This window comes from Coturnix japonica, chromosome 2 (genome assembly GCF_054131305.1).
Source record: "Coturnix japonica strain WE chromosome 2, WE-NBRP24, whole genome shotgun sequence".
NCBI classification, from domain to species: domain Eukaryota; kingdom Metazoa; phylum Chordata; class Aves; order Galliformes; family Phasianidae; genus Coturnix; species Coturnix japonica.
In genome coordinates, this window is record NC_140664.1 from 26,998,045 (window position 1) to 27,015,306 (window position 17,262).

Consider the following 17,262-nt stretch of genomic DNA (forward strand, 5'->3'; position numbering starts at 1 on the left):
CCCCTTTCTTTCTTTTTGGAGAAAGGTGCATCTGAATGATAGTGACCCAGTGAACATTAAAGCATTAATCACTTCCCTTTGTCTCATCTATGCAAAGTAGGATTAGAGATAAAATGATGATTGCTTAATCCCTTTGATTTTCTTTTACTAAATAAATATTAATCTACAAATCAGTCAGGTCCTGTATTATAACACACACAATATACACTATGAAAGGTTATGTAAATTACACTCAATTTTACAAGAATGCCATTAATGGAAAGAGCCCCAATGCTTTCCCTTTTCACCCACAAAATCCCTATTAAATTTAGAAGTTCAAGTTAGTAATCCTACTAAATATAAACCTTATCTATTGAATCCATATTCCTTTTTCCTTTTAAGAAATTCACCACATCAATCACCTTAGGAATTAATAAATCAGATTTACTGTGTTTATTCATATGCCGATACTCCCAATCTGTAAAGCTTTTACAATTAAATCCCTTTAATTCTGACTAAAGTTAGTTTACATCAGATGTTATTTTATACATACACAGAACTAAATTAAATAGAAGCAGCTCAAAAATTAATTCTGATTGTCTTCACTACAAATCACACTGCCTGGATCTGTCACCTGTTCTCAAACACTATAAAAGAGACCAATTGTGTTCACAGTTTTTTTGTTTTGGTTTGGTTTGGTTTGGTTTTGTTGTTGTTGTTGTTGTTGTTGTTTGAGGGGTGGGGTGGGAATAAATAAATAAAAGAAATATGCACTTTTTGTTTCATTAATCTTAAGCCTTATTTAACAAAAATGCAACATTAACATAATACATTAATAATGGAAAGTACGGTAGCATAATCTTTTAGAGTGTAAATTAACACAGACTTTGGGGTTTTATTCAAGTCTGGTTGTGTAGTCTCTCAGCACATTTGGAAAGTAAGGACAGATTGCAATGCCAACAAATAATGTCTAGAGGGTCAAAATAGCTCTGTAATATTCACCAAGTACATTGTTGTCTCAGAACCAACTATGAAATAAATGTTACAGTAGTTTTTGTTTGTTTGCCTAATGTTAATTTTCTTGTATGCTAAAAATGCTGCAATTTTCTTTCTAGAGGTTATCACAGGTACTTGAGCAAACATTTGAGTTCTCAGGGAGATACTACGGCTCCAGATGACTCCATTAAGAGTCTTGATGGAAACGAAACATGAAAAATTGTGCTTCTGAACGCAGTTTACAGAAGTACAAGACTCTTCCAATAACGCACATGCAAAGGAAAAGAAATAAGCTGCCGGTATTCTAAGTCACGTTAAACATTCAAATATTGCTCTGTGTCAGAATCAGCCTGGTCAATGAAAACACAGGATGCTTTTTAAACAGTTTAGTTATTAATAAAGCAATTGTTTTTTCTAGAATGTTATCACGGCAAATTTATTTTGTATTGCCAAGATCAGCTGGGCATTTTGTTTTTATTATGCATGGTCTTTTGTCATTTTTTGTTCTGCAAGTTAATTTGACTGCTGTGCATAAGTGAAGTGAGCAATTCAGTAATTAACTTTTGTGTTTTAAAACGTATGAACTTTAATTAGATTTCATTATAAACAAACAAATGTCAACCATAATTATAAGCTCCTAGGTTTAACCACATATTATCCCTTTTCAAACAAACTTGATGTCAGACAAATTAAAATCAAGCAGCCAGCAATTTTGAGTTGAATTTTACATGATCTGCCAGTAACCTGATTACTTTAACTTCAATATCATTACAGGAAAAGTATTTCAGGAAAAATAATTACAAGAATTCCAACAGGAGACAAGCTTAATTGTATTGATTCAAAAGATGCATGTATATAGGAACCATGCTGAAGGAATAATGTTATCTTAAATCTACAGTTACTATTAAAATGATATTGTCTGGCATGAAAAAGGCAATTTGAGATTGGTGCCTGGAAAAGCAGAGATACAAAACTAACTGAAATAATTATCTTTACCCCATTATACTTTAAGCAACAAAATATCAATGGGGAACAACTTCAAGGCATGAAGGTTTGCAGGTTTATTTACTGACTGGTGTATCTATTAGTACCAGGAACAAGTGGAGCTGTCAGGACATAATGAAGGTAAATGATTAGTTAGCACAGAGACTGAGCTCTTCTTCAATGCAATAAGAGTTAATTAAAGTTTACCACTAAACATCAACCAAAGCAGGATGTTGATCAGGTTTCAGCATTAAGTGCAAACAGACAATGGTTGGCAGCAATTAGTGCAGCTATCAAATGACATGCAATGATAATTATACATTTAAAACAGCTAAAGGGCCTGTGGAAAGGAGGCAAGAATCTCATCAGCTTCTTTGACTACATACAGTCAAAGTGCAGGAAACAGGTATCAGACATTTCACTTCAATACTGTAAATCAATAGAATTAAACAAAAAGAAGGTTGTTCGAGTGCATTATCTGAAAGAGGACAATTCACTGTACATGAAATGGAAGAAATCTGCAGACGACTCCTAACAAAGATAAGTACGAGCTAGATTAAATAAATTACTTTCCTGCTGCCACTCACACTGACACGCATAAACAGAGAAGTGTTTGGGGTTTAAAGGATGCGGCATCATTGCAGATTCCTACAGCAGAGCAAAGGTTACCCGATGCTTTGGACCTGTGGCTATGTTGGCAGCGTGATGATGCCCAGAAGACCCCAGGTCTGCAGCCCAACACTACAACAGGCAGCTTCAGCTCCAGCAGCAAGCCCACTGCAGGAGGCCTGGGCCCACCGGTGGTGATTACCTGCTATCTGAGCCTGGGGCTCGTCCATGCAGAGCCTACTCTCCACTCCTCTGCATCAGCATGCTCCCAAACTTACACCCAGGTTTTGGAGAAGAATGAGCCCAGCAGTCTCCCCCGTAAACAAATGCATGGTGGCAAGGCTGGCACACTGACAGACCAAGCACTGCCAGGCTGGTGCTGCTCCCCATGGTGTTCTGTTTCAAAGACCCTTGCATGTAGACAAGGTAATGATTGCAGCTACCAGGCCAATGACACAAGAGCATCAGTACCAGCCTTAGTTCCTATCTCAGCTTTCCATTAAGTGCAAAGGCACCTCTAATGACAACATCAAACAAAGGAAATACACCTTTTAGTCCAATGGCAGCCGCCTCCTGAACATCCTTGGCATGGGCCTCTAAAGTCAAAACACCCCCAGTCCTTCAGTATCAAACCAGTAACCTAACCCTTCCACAGGCTGAGACATCATTAGCTGATGTAGCCAGACAGACAACTATCTACTACTAAGCAGACAATTGCTCGGACAATTTCCCATTACTCTACATGCCGGACACACAGAACTACAGATTTTCTCACTCTTTGTACCGGAGCAGTGCAAGTAACCACATCACCTGACTAAACCTGTGCAGCTTCATAGCAAGAGAATAGCTCTGATAGGCATGATCCCCACTTCTCAGAAATTAAGATTTCTTCATATTTGTTATGCACACTACAGAGGCAAAAGCAGACTGCTCTTCCTAGATATTTAACAGGAAGCAAGAAGAGCCTTACTGAAAGCAGGTTTCCAAGAAAGTTAGGCTGTGACAAAACAATGAGAGCTGTGGAGGGATTAGGCAGTAGGACTCACTGCTGAAGGATACTGTTAAAGAATATGAATGTACAGAGGTTAAGAAAGAAAACTGATATCATCTGCTAAAACTATCAGGAGTTTTTATAATGAATGTGAAAAACAAACAAAGTTGTAAGGAAAATTAAACTGGGTTCTTCAGAGATCTAAAAAATTTGTATTTGCAATCATGGCAAGGCAGGCACATACAAGAGGTCATACCTCATCTGCATACTGTGAAATTCTTCAGAAGCATCTTCTAGAGACCAGAAAAAGAGAATGGTCTAGTCAGACCAGATTCCTAGTTTAGTGATCAATATGATCCTACGGTATGAATTACACCTTCAGAGTAAAGAAAAGTCTACAGCAGAGAGATTGCCATGAGCTTTTGTTTGAACTAACCTATGCAAAAACATCAGCAGCACTGGTTGGTATTTAAATAAGTTGTATTTGTTTCCACTGTGTTCTCTGCTAAATTCAGAAAACCTTATTTTAAGATAGTGAAGACCATGTTTATTTTACATGCACTATTTTTTTCTAGAAGCATACATATGCAACATGCATTAAAATAGGTTTTGTTGCTGGCTACCAAATGCCATACATGTTAGAATGTGTATAAATGCACATCACTAAAATTATTTTAATAAAATGCCTCACTGTTTTGCATAGTTCCTGGTCTGCAGCCTACAGCAGTTCTACAGACTTTTTCTCCCTAACAAACCTCATTTTCTCAACTAATTCTGTTATGCTAGGGATTTGTGCACAGAGTTGGCTAATCCCAGTATTTCCCTAGAGCTGCATCTAAGCTGTGGCCCACTCCCAGCACAAAAGTGTCTCCAAAAGCCCTTTCGCCCCCTTCAGCACTGATACACTCATTGGTCCTGACATTTTCACTTCAGCCATGACAAATGAGCTGATGGCTGTGATCAGATTGCACACGAGGACTGCTTTATCAAAGACGTATCATTAACTCTCATCACTGTCTTCCATTATGACTCTTTTGGTCAAATCTGTTGTGAAAATGCAAGTCAGTCTAAAAACATAACCTACACATAGCAACAAACAAACTTCATTAAAAAGCAGAAAAGAAAACCAGACTCAGACGGGATCAGAAAGAGACCAGCGTTAACTAAATGTTTCTCTGGGGATTTAAGTAACTGTACTCAACCTCTGCCCCAGTGCAAACATGGCAGTTGACCGTCTTTGAAAGGTCCCTTCCCCCATCGCGGACTGCTAGCACTACTTTGCCTTTTTCAGAGAAACAAAAATACAGCAATCAAATATGCCAAAAAAAATGAAGTCTTTTTTTTTTTTTTTCGTCTCAGAACTCGTTCACATCTCTGTGACTACATGTATTAGAATATATTTTTCAAATGAATCCCTTAAAGAATATATTTTTTTCACTTGAATCACAGCCACGTAATCATACTCTGTTTTCTGACTCACATTAAAAACGCCGGCATAAAATGCTGTCTGAGGCAGAAACCTCTCTGTTCGCTACAAATGCTGCAACCTTTCTGTCAAGTTAGAACCTAAGTTCCAGTCACACAGTTCTTGTTACATCTAGAGGGTTTACAAAGTATATATTTGTTGTAACCTCTTCTAGCAATTCATGGGAGAATACACATCTAGATGGAGTCAACTGTAACACAACAGATCTTGGGAATGGAGGTCATGCTTTGAGATAAAGTGCTATTCACTTTTGGACCATGCAAGAAGCTCTTTATTCCTGTTCTTATTGGCATCAGTTCCCCCTTACCAGAGCAAGAACAAAGCCAAGTGCTCGTGTGAGGTTTATGAATAAATCAGAGGTGAGCCACTTTAAGTGCTGCCCATGATTTCCTTGTTGACAGTGAGCACTTAAACAGGCTTCTATGGCCAGCAACTCCTGGCAAACCTTAATGGCTCCTAATCTGTACCCTGCTTCATTTCAGGAAAGAAATGACCCACCCCAATTTTTCTCAAGTCTTCACCTTTTGGGCAACTACTGTCCCACCTTTTTAGAAATTCATGTTCGGGGACTGTCCCATGTCAGTGCCAAATCTGCACATAACGCACAACATAAAAATCAACATTTTCTTCCTAGAAAACAAATGACAGCTAATAAAATATTATTACGCTGTGCAGCCTAAGTAATTCCCAGACAAACCATTTACACAATTCAGCGTTTGTTTAAATTGCATAGATCTTTAAATGAACCTAAAAGATTCAGAATATCTTTGCTTCTGATTGTTAAAATCATGTTTTAAAAATAATAAAATAACAATAAAATTGTTGAGAACAGATTCAGCCCTTCTGGAGCCGAACACAGGAATGTTTATAGATCACTGCCATTATGCGTATATTTAAAAAAAAAAAAAAAAAAAATCACCTTATTTGTAAACAACGACAACATTGAAAAACAAGTCAACCAGTAAATATGGAGCTAGGCCAAAGTAGTCTGGTCCAGAAACATTATTGTTAACATGCGATTGTGGCAAGAAGCAAGGTGTCTCAGCATGTATGTCTTTGATGCAAAAAACCACTCAGAGACCTATGCTGCTCAACAGCAAGGCAGCAGCCTGCTTGGAGAATAAATTTCAACACTCAATGAAATCCTTCGTTTTTAAGGTCTCCCCGGCACCCCACCCCCATCTGGATGGGTCACAAGCTCCAGATGGCTGAATTTCCTCGCTAGTAGCTGAGCTATCGTCAGACTCCCAGTTTTCTTCTATATTTAAATACTAACATTTTGGACTTCATCGTCTCTCTTTGCTTTTCACCACCCACTCGGGAAAAAAGTTGTGACCGCTGCGCTCTTGCCCTGTGATTTCAGCGAGGGCTCCGGGCCGGGGTCGGGTCGGGGCCGGGCCTCCCAGCAGCGCTGAATTGCGGCAGGCGCCTCAGCAGATGGCACTCTTCTGTAGGAGGGTCTGATCCAAGGCCGGGAGTAATCGATGAGGCAACGCTGGACTTTGGACCAGACCCTGGGTCAAAATGGGAAACTGTAGCAGTGCTAGGGGAAAGAAGCATCCAGACACCGAGAAATCCACAGGCATGGCCACTCGTGACTTAAAACAGCGCCAGCAATGCTTCTTAGTGGAGCTGAAACAACCGGATGAGAAATCATATCTTGTCTCCCTACAGCAGTCAGTCAGTTGATCCTGCTGGAAAAAAGGCCCTGAGCACATCGCTACACAGCAGCAGTGATTCTCCCACCCCACAGCTGGCCTCAGTGGCATGGCAAGCACACTGATCTCGTGCTTTTTTTGCAAGCAGTTCGTAAAACTCCAAGGAATTGAGGGACTGAGGGGTGACATTTGCCACGTAGCTAAATAATTTATTTTGGAGATGTTACATTTTCTTTAATTTAAAGCTTCAGTGTTGTAAACAAAATCAACAACCATATATAACCACACACACATACACACACACACACAAAAACATATATGTATATAAAAGGATCAAAGTGAAACCCACAGGAATAAGTTCCCTGTTTAAGAAGCTACTTTTCACTTAGGCCTTTATTTTCTCTAGAAGATAAGTCATACACAGCATTAGACATTAAAACATAGAGAAATTCTGATTGAAAGGTGAGCAGCCATGTCTTCACACATGGAAAAACCACCTATGCTTGAAATAGTCACTTGGTAAAAGCAAGATTTTTTTCTCCCCCTCTCTCTTCTTAGGAAAGCTTTGGCTCTCTGGAATCAAAAGTCAAAGGATCGACCCCAGCCAAGTGAAAGGCAAGAAGCTTTGTCTTCACTTTCCTCAAAAAAAAAAAAAAAAAAAAAAAAAGTGTTTATTCCAATCTATTCCACCACCATATTCAGGAACAAGTGCAGAAATAACTGGGATTATTCCAGATTTCCATCAGTGCCCCAAACGTTGAAGCCCTGCTAGTGACAGGTGCCTTGTCACCTCAGATTAGGCACATTTCTCTATAAGGAAGCCTCGATGTCAAAACAGGGAGGAGCAAGCCCTCAGCAGCCACTGCTCCCAGCCCCTCAGCTCTGCTGTTACCTGCTGAAGGAGCAGAAACACCTCCGCCAGCATCCCTGTAAAGCCTCTTTCTTACAGCTGCTGCGGCACTTCCTGCACTAAGCACACTGTCCCTAGAAATGAGAGTGCAAAAAGAAGTGAAACCCTTAAAATTTTATTTTATGGGATTATTTTTCTGCTGGTGACTAAAGACCTCATGCCTTCTATACCTGTATCAACCCTTGCCAGTTTTACACACCTATATATATCCCCACTTTCAGAAGAATTACTGTTACTATAGCAGAGGGTGAACAGGAATCACGTTCTAGTTTACTTTGGGTTCACGTGTCCTAGGCTTACTCACATTGGCATAAGCATTTTGTAAGGGTTTTTTTGTTTCAGAACTAGAATATTTCTCTACTTAAATCCAATTTTAGATATATGTCTAGCATGCTCATCACTTGTCTGTCAGAAAGCACTGCAGCCTAAATGGTAAATGTTGTCAGTCACCATGGTCTATCACGTACATACAGCATTTAGTTTGTGAACTATTGACCTGAACACCTACTTAGGAGCTGGTACAGCCTATCAGATCAGTGTGAGCACCAAAACTCTGCTAGGGTTGTCTATACAGAAATCCCAGTTTCTGGGCACATTTCAAACTGTCCCCAAAAGTACCTAAAGGAAACAAACTATAATTTTTACAAATTAATCTCTAAATCACTTTCTTTTTAATTTAAAGCTGATGCTGAGTAATGTGAACACAAAGAAGAGTGTCTCAAGATGGCAATTTTTTATTTAGATCATAAAACTTGGTTAAACTATTCGTTAGAATATTTTGTTTAGGCAGAAAGTGTCATTCCTCAACAAGATTACCATATTTCAGCCTGATGCAAACTTTTCCCATGTAGTTTACAGATCAATAAAAGCTAGTATAGGTATTAATGACCTACAGCATGACTGTTAAAAGAGAACACAGTAGTGCGTATTAAAGATGTGTATTAAAGGGCAAATCAGATCCCCTTATTTCCACAAAACAAGTTATCTTCTAATCAATAAATTAACAGTAACCCTAACAGCAACCTAACAGTGTCTACCAGGTAAAAGCAACCATCAAACAATTTCTAGTTTCTTCTGTCTAAGCATCTGTTCACTTAAACGTTTTCTGCATTACATCTTATTCTGTAAAATCTTCAAACTCAGTTTGCTGGGTTTCTGCCCATTCAGTAAGAATGCAGACATCACATCAGTTATTATTAACCCATGTGTTATCCAGTTCTACAGTGGCTGGAACTTTGCCAGAGACAACACATGGTGCTTGGTTAACAATATTTTAAAATATAAATGAATTTATTCCTTAAATTAACACATTCTTCTTATGGAAATACACTAATAAGCTGTTCCCAGAATAAAAGAATATCCCATAAGCATGTTCCTTTAAAAGAAGTTTTAAGGAATTTCATAGCTAGCAGTAAAACATTCTCAAGCCCCATAGAAAGTCTTAAACTTTGTCTTAAAAGAGAGCATTTTTCTTACTTCACTCTTACCAACCTCTTTCTGCATTTGCACTTTTATTTCATTTAGCCATAACCAATTCTCATTTCTTTGAGATGCGTCTAACTCTTTAAATATTATCAAATCCAATGCTGAGCTAACAAACATCTGCAAGTGCATGTTCTAGAAACTCAAAAAACAACAAAAAAGCAACCCAAAAACCCAAAACCCTGAACAAGTTAACATTTACTGTAGCTACCAGCTGTTTTCCCCAGTAGCTCTAAATCAGTAATTATGTTGACCTGGAAAGAAAAATTAAAAAGAAACAAAACAAAACAACAACAAAAAACACCAAACTCATTTAATATGCATACATACTAATAATTATTCACACTGCATTTGATTTACATACATACAAAAGAACCACTTCCCACTTTCAAAAGTGGCTCAACACTTATGGTATTTTAACTGCCCTAATTACTGTTGAGAGAACATAATTAGAAGCACTGATCACATTGTCAACAGCTAACCAGTTGCAGCCGTGTCTCAGGGCCTGATTCTGCTCTGGCAGAAGTCAGAGCCCTGCACTGACTGCAGGAGGTCGGGGTCTTTCTCACCAACTGAACCTACCTGAACCAAACAGTTCTGAACAACTTGAGTACAGGGATGCAGCCCTGCTGAACACCCTTGCTTGCTGTATGCATGCATCAATTTCTATTTCAGTATGCTTTCTCTATTTTAAAAGCCGAAGCAAGAGAGTAATATTTTCCCTAGAAAGGCTTTATACAAACCACTTAAACACTTAGCACTGAGTCAGAATTCATAACTTTTTCCAAAAGAGAAATAGTTTAATAATTAAAACAGATATGGATTAAACCTTGCTTCCTTGAATACCAAACTTTATTAGATTATTACGCGTTGATGCATAATTTCCATTGGCAACTTTTAAACCGAGTCCGTCCCTCCCTGCCGACCCCCTCCTCCCTTGTTCTGCCCCCCAGGCGAGGTGCTGGGAGTCCTCGATACCCAATAGTCAATATTTGGTTTGCCTGTCATGTTCCTGGAACTCCTCTCCATCCGAACTTGAGTTTATCAGCCCTTTGCTACGCTGCTCTCGTACGCATTACTTCACATGATGATGGAAACTCGGGGCATCTTAAAAAGTTGCTGAAATCTGAGCTCCTGCTTGTTTTCTCAAGTCTTGGACAAACATAACTTTAGGGAGAGCTGAACATACGCATAAAGAAAGAGGAGCCTGCATTTTCATCTTCCTTTCATCTCAGTCATTCAGTCAACCATTCAGTGCCCTATTCAACAGAGCTTTTCATTATGCAAAAAAATGCTAATCCTTTTCCGATGCTTTCACACTTGTATAAACCCCCATTCCTTGGACTGAAAAGCAATTATATCAGTTTACCTTTCTGTCAAAAACAGGATTAATATTCCAATACCAGAATCTCCTTTATTTTCCTATCTTTTGCTTTAGGAAACTAGAGATTATTAGCGGAGGTATTCCTTAGAGCGAGAATACATTATTTTAAATATGATTATTTTAGCCAGAGAGAGAGTCAGGAGGAGGGGGAGGGAGAGCAAAAACTTCAGTTGCTGCGGAAACTCTTTTCAGTGACAGAACTGACCTTCCCTTTGCAGAGGCCTGAATAGAATGAGCCTCACTCTGGTCTATTAATCAGAAACAAATTATGAAAGAATGTGGCTGGACTGGTTGACACTATCCTGTCTTGGGAGACTCAGTAACAGCCTAGTAACAATGTCCTCTTCATGGGTAATGAACAGCCATGACAAATGGGGCAGAGAAACTATTTATTTGCATATGCAAATTCTCACACAAGGGAAACATGTACAAACAAGTGTCATTGTAAGGTGGATTAGGCAAACAACGCTTTCTTTTTAGGACATTCTGCAGCCCAGAACATTAGTCAGCACAATTAAACCAGTCTCCATGGAGACTAATGAAATTTCACCATGGTATGAGTTAAATTAGATAGCTAGTTATGTGTTTTCACAATCCAACTTGAAATCCATTATTGTTTCAGAACAATACAGCAATTGTGCCTAGCTGATCTTTGCCAGCTCAACAAGCTCCTAAGTTGACAATTTGCATATGTTAATATAATTAAGCACTAATTACATGAAACTTGTACATATTCACATGCACTTTCCCTGGGCGCTTCTCGGTTTGAACCTTGGCCAAGTCTTTAACCCTTTGAATGAATTCGGAGCAGCAAAGCTCTGCCTTCTGGGTACAGCCCCAAGGCAGATGCAGAAAAGCTCTTCATTTATAAACACAAAGCTTAACCTGGCTTCTCATATTTCTATCAACAAGGCTAGAAAACATTTTTGTATGTGCTGGGGTAGGAAAAGGTGGGGGGTGGGGGAGGGAGGAAAGAAGGATGGAAGTTCTCTATAGACCTAGTTCTAGTACTCCTTTTGCAGATGAAAACATAAATATTTACCCACATAACATGCTACAAACACATGTGCTGCCATTATCATAGATCCTTCAAGAAGCAAATTGTCAGAAACCTGCCCTGGGTTTCGTGTCGGTGCTCTCAGAGCCACAAAAATGAGAAGGAGAATAGGAAAAAAAGAGCAAGCAGTAACTAATGAGCTTTACATAAATATATGCAGAGGCAATTAAGCAGTGTTAATTACTATGACAGCAGTTAATTGAATATAATTAGATATTTTAAGCTACTGACTAAGGCATAGTTAAGATTAATTTTATTGAGATTAATTGTAAATAAGAATAGATTAACTATGTGTTTTGACAGGCATAAAAAGTAGTTCTGCAAATTAACTAGGAGAGCAGAAACTAGCACAAAAATCATATATTATTTTAATGTCACACCTCAGAATCATCAGCTCAATAAACATGACTTTTCAAACCCAAACAGACAGGAATCTTGAAGAAAAACAAACAGCTTGCAGAGATTAAAGAGCCTTTTGTCCTTTTTCATGTGCATTTCTTTTAGCAGACTAAATTAAGCGAGTCTGGTGTACGTTTTTAGGAAGGAACATTTCACACTGAATGGAAAAAATGTTCTATCACATATGAAATTCATGCAGCTGTGCGGAACTTGGTCCAGATGGTCTAAGACTGTAAAACAACACTAAATGATAGACAGTAGGGCCTTCCCAAGATTATGTGATAAAGTCACAACCTCATATTTTGACCTAAATTTTCTGTCATGTATTGTTTCCTTCCAGATCAGATAGCTCCATTTTAATTTTTAACTGATCTTGAATATTCAGTGGAAACCTTTCATAAACATTGCTGATAAGCATCTGAGTAGAAATCATAAAATATTTACAAAATGCCCCTGAGCTTCATTAAAACAATGCTGAATCCGAAGTGCCCTGGCTCTCCCAACAATACTAAGCTGTTCACACCACTCAGCTTAAATAGGTAAAAATGCCTGGTTTTAAGTATGCTTCAAAGAAAACCCAAAACGCATTCTACCAGTAGATTAATTCATGCATGCTGCTTAAGGAAATTAACAACAATGCTGAAGAATGCTGAACAAATCACTAATAAGAAAGAAGCTTCAATCGATTTTGAAATAAATCAATAGGTGATTAACACAATATTTTTAAAGCAGCAGAATGTATATATATTATAAAAACACATATATTATATTTTCAATACCTTTTTAGCTCTTAATCGAACAATGGCTTTACGACAGTGAGCATGTACCTATATTGACTATCAACTTCTTTGGAATGCCTTTCGTCTTTTATAACGAAAATCCAAAAATGGTCTGTGAAACAAGGCTACGACAAGCCATTCTGCAGTGAAAGATTTTAAATCATCCAGCCTCTTCTAATAGACTTGAGACTTATTGAGGTAGAAACCATAAAAAATGAAGAAGGGAAATTTAATCCCTGAAATATTGATTTGCACATTAATATCATATAGGCAGAGGGCAATTTGGCTTCATGGAAATGACACATTGTCGACCCTTGGTGAAGTCAGAGCCAATCTAACTGCTGAACATGTCTGAATCTCAAGAGTTATTAAGGGCTTCCCTTCTTGCCTTTATGACTTTTCTTCAGCCTACCAATGCAATCTTAAATGTATTATCTTTAAGAAATAATTGTAAAACCTCAGGGGTTTTCCAGTTAATGGAAGGGAGGCTAAACCACATCAGATTCTGAAATGCAACATTAAACCCTTGCAATCAACAAAACCACCTCAATTCTCATCCATCCAGTGCAGGATCTAATATTGTTATTAGAGATAATCAAATTTCATTGTGTAAATTTAGGCTCATGGTCAGAATGGAAGCAGTAAATTCTGCAATATTAAACAGTGATTTTTCTCGGCCCCCTTTATATGATCTTTGCTGGTGCACCATCTTCACAAATAAACCTGAACTATTCAAAAACCTAGGAACAAAAACATCTCCCTGTTCTGAAAGACACACGCAACACCATTTATCATCTCCACGGCTCTCTTTTAGTTTTAACTTGATCTAGTGGATAAGTTTCATTTTAGAGAATAATAAAGCAGTATCACTGCATAAGCCAAACAGCAGGTAATATTACTGTGACTTACACAGATGGTTTACCTGACCTTTCTTTGTTCCTTGGGTAGGTTTCACTTTTGCAGATTTACGACTTTTCCCTCTATATTTCATTGACCCTCTATGTTCATTATCATAAAAATGAAAACTATTGAATACATGTTTATGTTGACAAAGTCCAAAACCACCACGACTAAAGGATAAAGAGATGCTACAATGCACTGTGTGGATCTCTAGAACGTACACTATAAATATTCAGGCACAGATAGCACGAATAACTGAATAATCCTGGTGAGCCCCAGCTCTGGAGCCAGGTGCAAGAGGTTAAAACAGCTGGCTAGCCATCTTTTATGTTGTGTGCCTTCCTACCGGCTGAAACCGCAAACCCTGAAAACTAGCAGATATTCCCTCAAGGTTGATTGTCTGATTTCTTTCATTTCCACGAGTTTAGTAGGATCCCCGAGTCGAGAAAAGAGAGAAACTCCTTAAATACAGTCAGATGAATAGGAAGTGGAGCAATGATGATTAAGGCTCTCCCCCCCAGCCCAACCTTCAGCCCCCCATTTATTTCCACAATCTTCTTTGTGCACCTTCCCAAGCCAAACGTTTGTATTCCTCATTTCAAAGAAAAGCGCTCCAGATCGTTCTGTCAGTTTTGCCAGTAAATATAAAGTAAAACAAGTGTTGATGGCACTGAGAGTGTTACATACCCAGGCTGTGTTTTTGCATTGCTCTCAATGGAAGCGATCGATGCCCATGTCACAGTCGCGTCCCAATCGCAGCCAAGTCTCTGCCTCAATCTAACCAACAACAGGCAGGGCTGCAAAGGCTTCTCACTACCTCTTCCATCCATCCACCACCAAACTAAAAATATAATGCTACATATGATCTTTTTAAACACTCCAGCACCGCTCCCAAGGATCGAGCCACTGAAAATCCAGGAAAAACACAATTGGGAAAAAAAAAAAAAAAAAAATACACCATGAAAAAAAAAGCCAACAAAAAAATAAACCCTCACAAGCAACCACCCCAAAAGCACACGAGCCCTCTCTTTCCACTCTCCTCCTGCCAACTACATAATCCTCGATTAAAAATGGAACGAGGCTAATAAAAAGAGAATTAAAAAAAAAAAAAAGGAAAAGAAAAAAAGAAAAAAAGCAAAGAAAAAAGAAAAAGAGGAGGACGGAATGGAGCCGAGGAAATGCAACTGTCAGAAAACGGGATGGTCAGACTTCCTGAGTGAACCTGCCTGTGTCTGGCTTAATGTAAATCCACCATCTTCAGCCTGGCAAGTTGTCTTTTGGTTGGCTTTTTTTTTTTTTTTTTTTTTTTTTTTTTTTTTTTTGGTGGGGAGGGGGGGTGTTGTGTTTGCGATCTCTGCCTTGGTACCTAAGGAGGAAGAGGAGGAGGAGGGTGTGTTATTGAATGGTGGCTAAAGCCTCCTCGGGACGGCGCTGAGGTGAAACGGGCTGAACCCGACTGCTGTGCCTCCTCTCCCGGTTGGACCCGGTGCCCTAAGCAGCCGAGGAGGGACCCCAGCCGCCCGGCTCGCAGGTAACAAAAGAAATACCAACCCGGGCGTTCGCTGCTGCTGCTGCTGGGGAGGCTGGGGGAGGGGGGGGCAAGATGAAGGAAAGGAGGAGTGGAGGGGCACCGCCGTAAGTTGGCATCGGATGGGGGAAAGTTTATTAGTATTTTTGCAGGAAATTTCACGTATGGCAAGAAGGGGAAGCAGGGAAGCGTCTGCCATTAGCCGCCGTGCTGGGAAGGGATGCACTTGATTCTGGCACAAGCAGTCAGATAGGGCAGGGATCGAACTGCCTGCTCGCCGTTTGTGACCTTTTTATTTTTTCTTTTGCTTGTCTGTTGTTTCCCTTTTCTTGCTTTTTTTTTTTTTTTTTTCACCCAACACTTCAGTGCTCGGTTTAAAATAAATAAATAAATGAATAGAGTCCCGTCCCGCAAAACAACCATCATTGCCCCCCCCACCCCTCCCTCCCTCTTCCTCCGCTCCTTTGCAAAACGCTCAGAAAGGCTGCGCTGAACACAGCCGGCGAGGAGCCCTCCCCGCTGCGCGACGCGGCGCAGCACGGCGCGGCGGGGATGCCGGGGCTCCTCCAGCCCCCAGCCGGCAGCGCCCGCAGGCAGCGGCCGCGCATCCCCGGCGGCGGGGCCGGGTCGCTCCGCGCAGAGCCGGGCCGGGCCGCGTTGTGAGACTGACAGAGGCAGGGCGCGCTCCTAACGGGCTCCGCTTCCTCCTGCTGCCAGAGCCAGTCGGCAGCGCGGTCCCACTGCGCTCTCTCTCTCACACACATATACACAAACACACAGCCGCCCCTTACTCTGCTCCTGAGAAACCTACCTGCAAAATAAAGGGGGGCAAAAGGGGGGGGGGACACCCCACACCTTCACCCGCACACAAGCGCTCAGAGTCAGGGTCCCCATTGCCCTGCTGGCATCACCACTACCCCACCCCACCCCCTCCCGAAAGCGAAAGTTTGGGAGGCCGAGGGGGGTGGAGATGGGGAGGAGAGGGACGGAGGGGGTAGTGAGGAGGGGAGGAAGCCTTCGGAAAGCACCTCAAAGTTTTGGGGGGCCCGAGCTGCGGGACCGCAGCGCGAACCCAAAAGGGGCGGCGGGCGATGGGTTCTGACAGCCGGAACGGCGCTCCTCATCTGACAGTGCTTCCCCCAAGCCCGAGCTCTCAGACAAAATAAAGAGCGAAATAAAAAGCGGGGGACACCCCCAGACCCCCCTATGCTAAGTAAACGGTGTCCCCCGCTCGGTCCCAAAGTTACATCCCGGAAAAAAAATAATAATCCGTAAAGCAAAACAAACAAACAAAAAAATCATAACGCACAAACAAACGTATCCCCCGGAATAGGAGAGAGAGAGAGGGAAAGAAAGAAGGGAGAGAGAAAAATCAGCCCCTCCTCCCCGAGCGAGAGCAAATACAGTACCTAAAAATGGGGAAAGAGGCAGAAAAAGGGGGGAGAGAGAGAGGGGAGAGGTACGCGGGATGCGGGGATGTGAGTGTGTGTGCGTATGTGAGAGAGAGAGAAAGAGGCACGGAGAGAGGAGAGAGAGAGAGCGAGAGCGAAATATCAAAGATTGTGCAAGATCAGCCTGGAAAGATAATCGATACTCGACCTAAATTTAACACAAACTACTCAATAAAAGTTAAAGAAAAAACTTACTTTCCATTTCCCCTCGCAGTTCCTACTGGATCTTCGCCTCTTTTTTTTGTTTTGCTTTATTTACTTAACAGCTGATCACATCCAAGTAAACGAGAGAAGGTTCATTAAAAAAATCATAAAAAAAAATAATCCTCCAACTTTATTGGGTGAAAATAAAAATGATTGAGCAAGAAGTGGGGGGCATGGAGCGGTCCTTTGGGGTCCGGGAGTTGTTAAAGCATGTGCCGACCGCGGTCTCGCTGTTTGGTTGTGAAGGGGTTGGGAAAAGGAGGAAAGGAAATGAAAATCCGATATGTCTTTATTCTGCTAATTATTATCGTTTTAGCCCTGTTTAAAAAAATGGCTGATTAAGTTGAGTGCGCATGTCTTTGTGTGTCTATTCCCGATATGCACTCTGGGAATGAGAGAGAGAGAGGGAGAGAGAGGAGAGAGAGGAGAGAGAGAGAGAGCGAGGGAGCGAGAGGGAGAGGGAGA

At 40.6% G+C, this 17,262-nt stretch overlaps 1 protein-coding gene and 1 long non-coding RNA gene across 13 annotated transcripts in view; one reads left to right on the forward strand and one right to left on the reverse strand.

Moving 5' to 3' along the window:
- The window catches only part of ZFHX4 (zinc finger homeobox 4), a 157,356-nt gene that overhangs the window by 134,225 nt on the left and 5,869 nt on the right, over positions 1–17,262 (reverse strand). For 6 of the 10 annotated variants that reach the window (XM_085537277.1, XM_085537276.1, XM_085537274.1 and 3 more), the window contains exon 1: positions 16,789–17,128. The exons of 1 other annotated variant lie outside the window; for it this stretch is intronic. The gene's annotated coding sequence lies outside the window, so the exon portion shown is untranslated. Of the gene's footprint in view, positions 1–14,301; positions 14,853–16,788; positions 17,129–17,262 lie in introns of those variants that run through there. 3 more of the 10 variants (XM_085537275.1, XM_085537273.1, XM_032442768.2) reach the window with 1 other exon arrangement.
- Positions 14,958–17,262, forward strand: part of LOC107310324 (uncharacterized) — a 73,225-nt gene continuing 70,920 nt past the window's right edge. The window contains exon 1 of one of the 3 annotated variants that reach the window (XR_004306254.2): positions 14,958–15,145. This is a non-coding gene — a long non-coding RNA (uncharacterized LOC107310324). The remainder of the gene's footprint in view (positions 15,146–17,262) is intronic. The other 2 variants (XR_001553557.3, XR_014942513.1) reach the window with 2 other exon arrangements.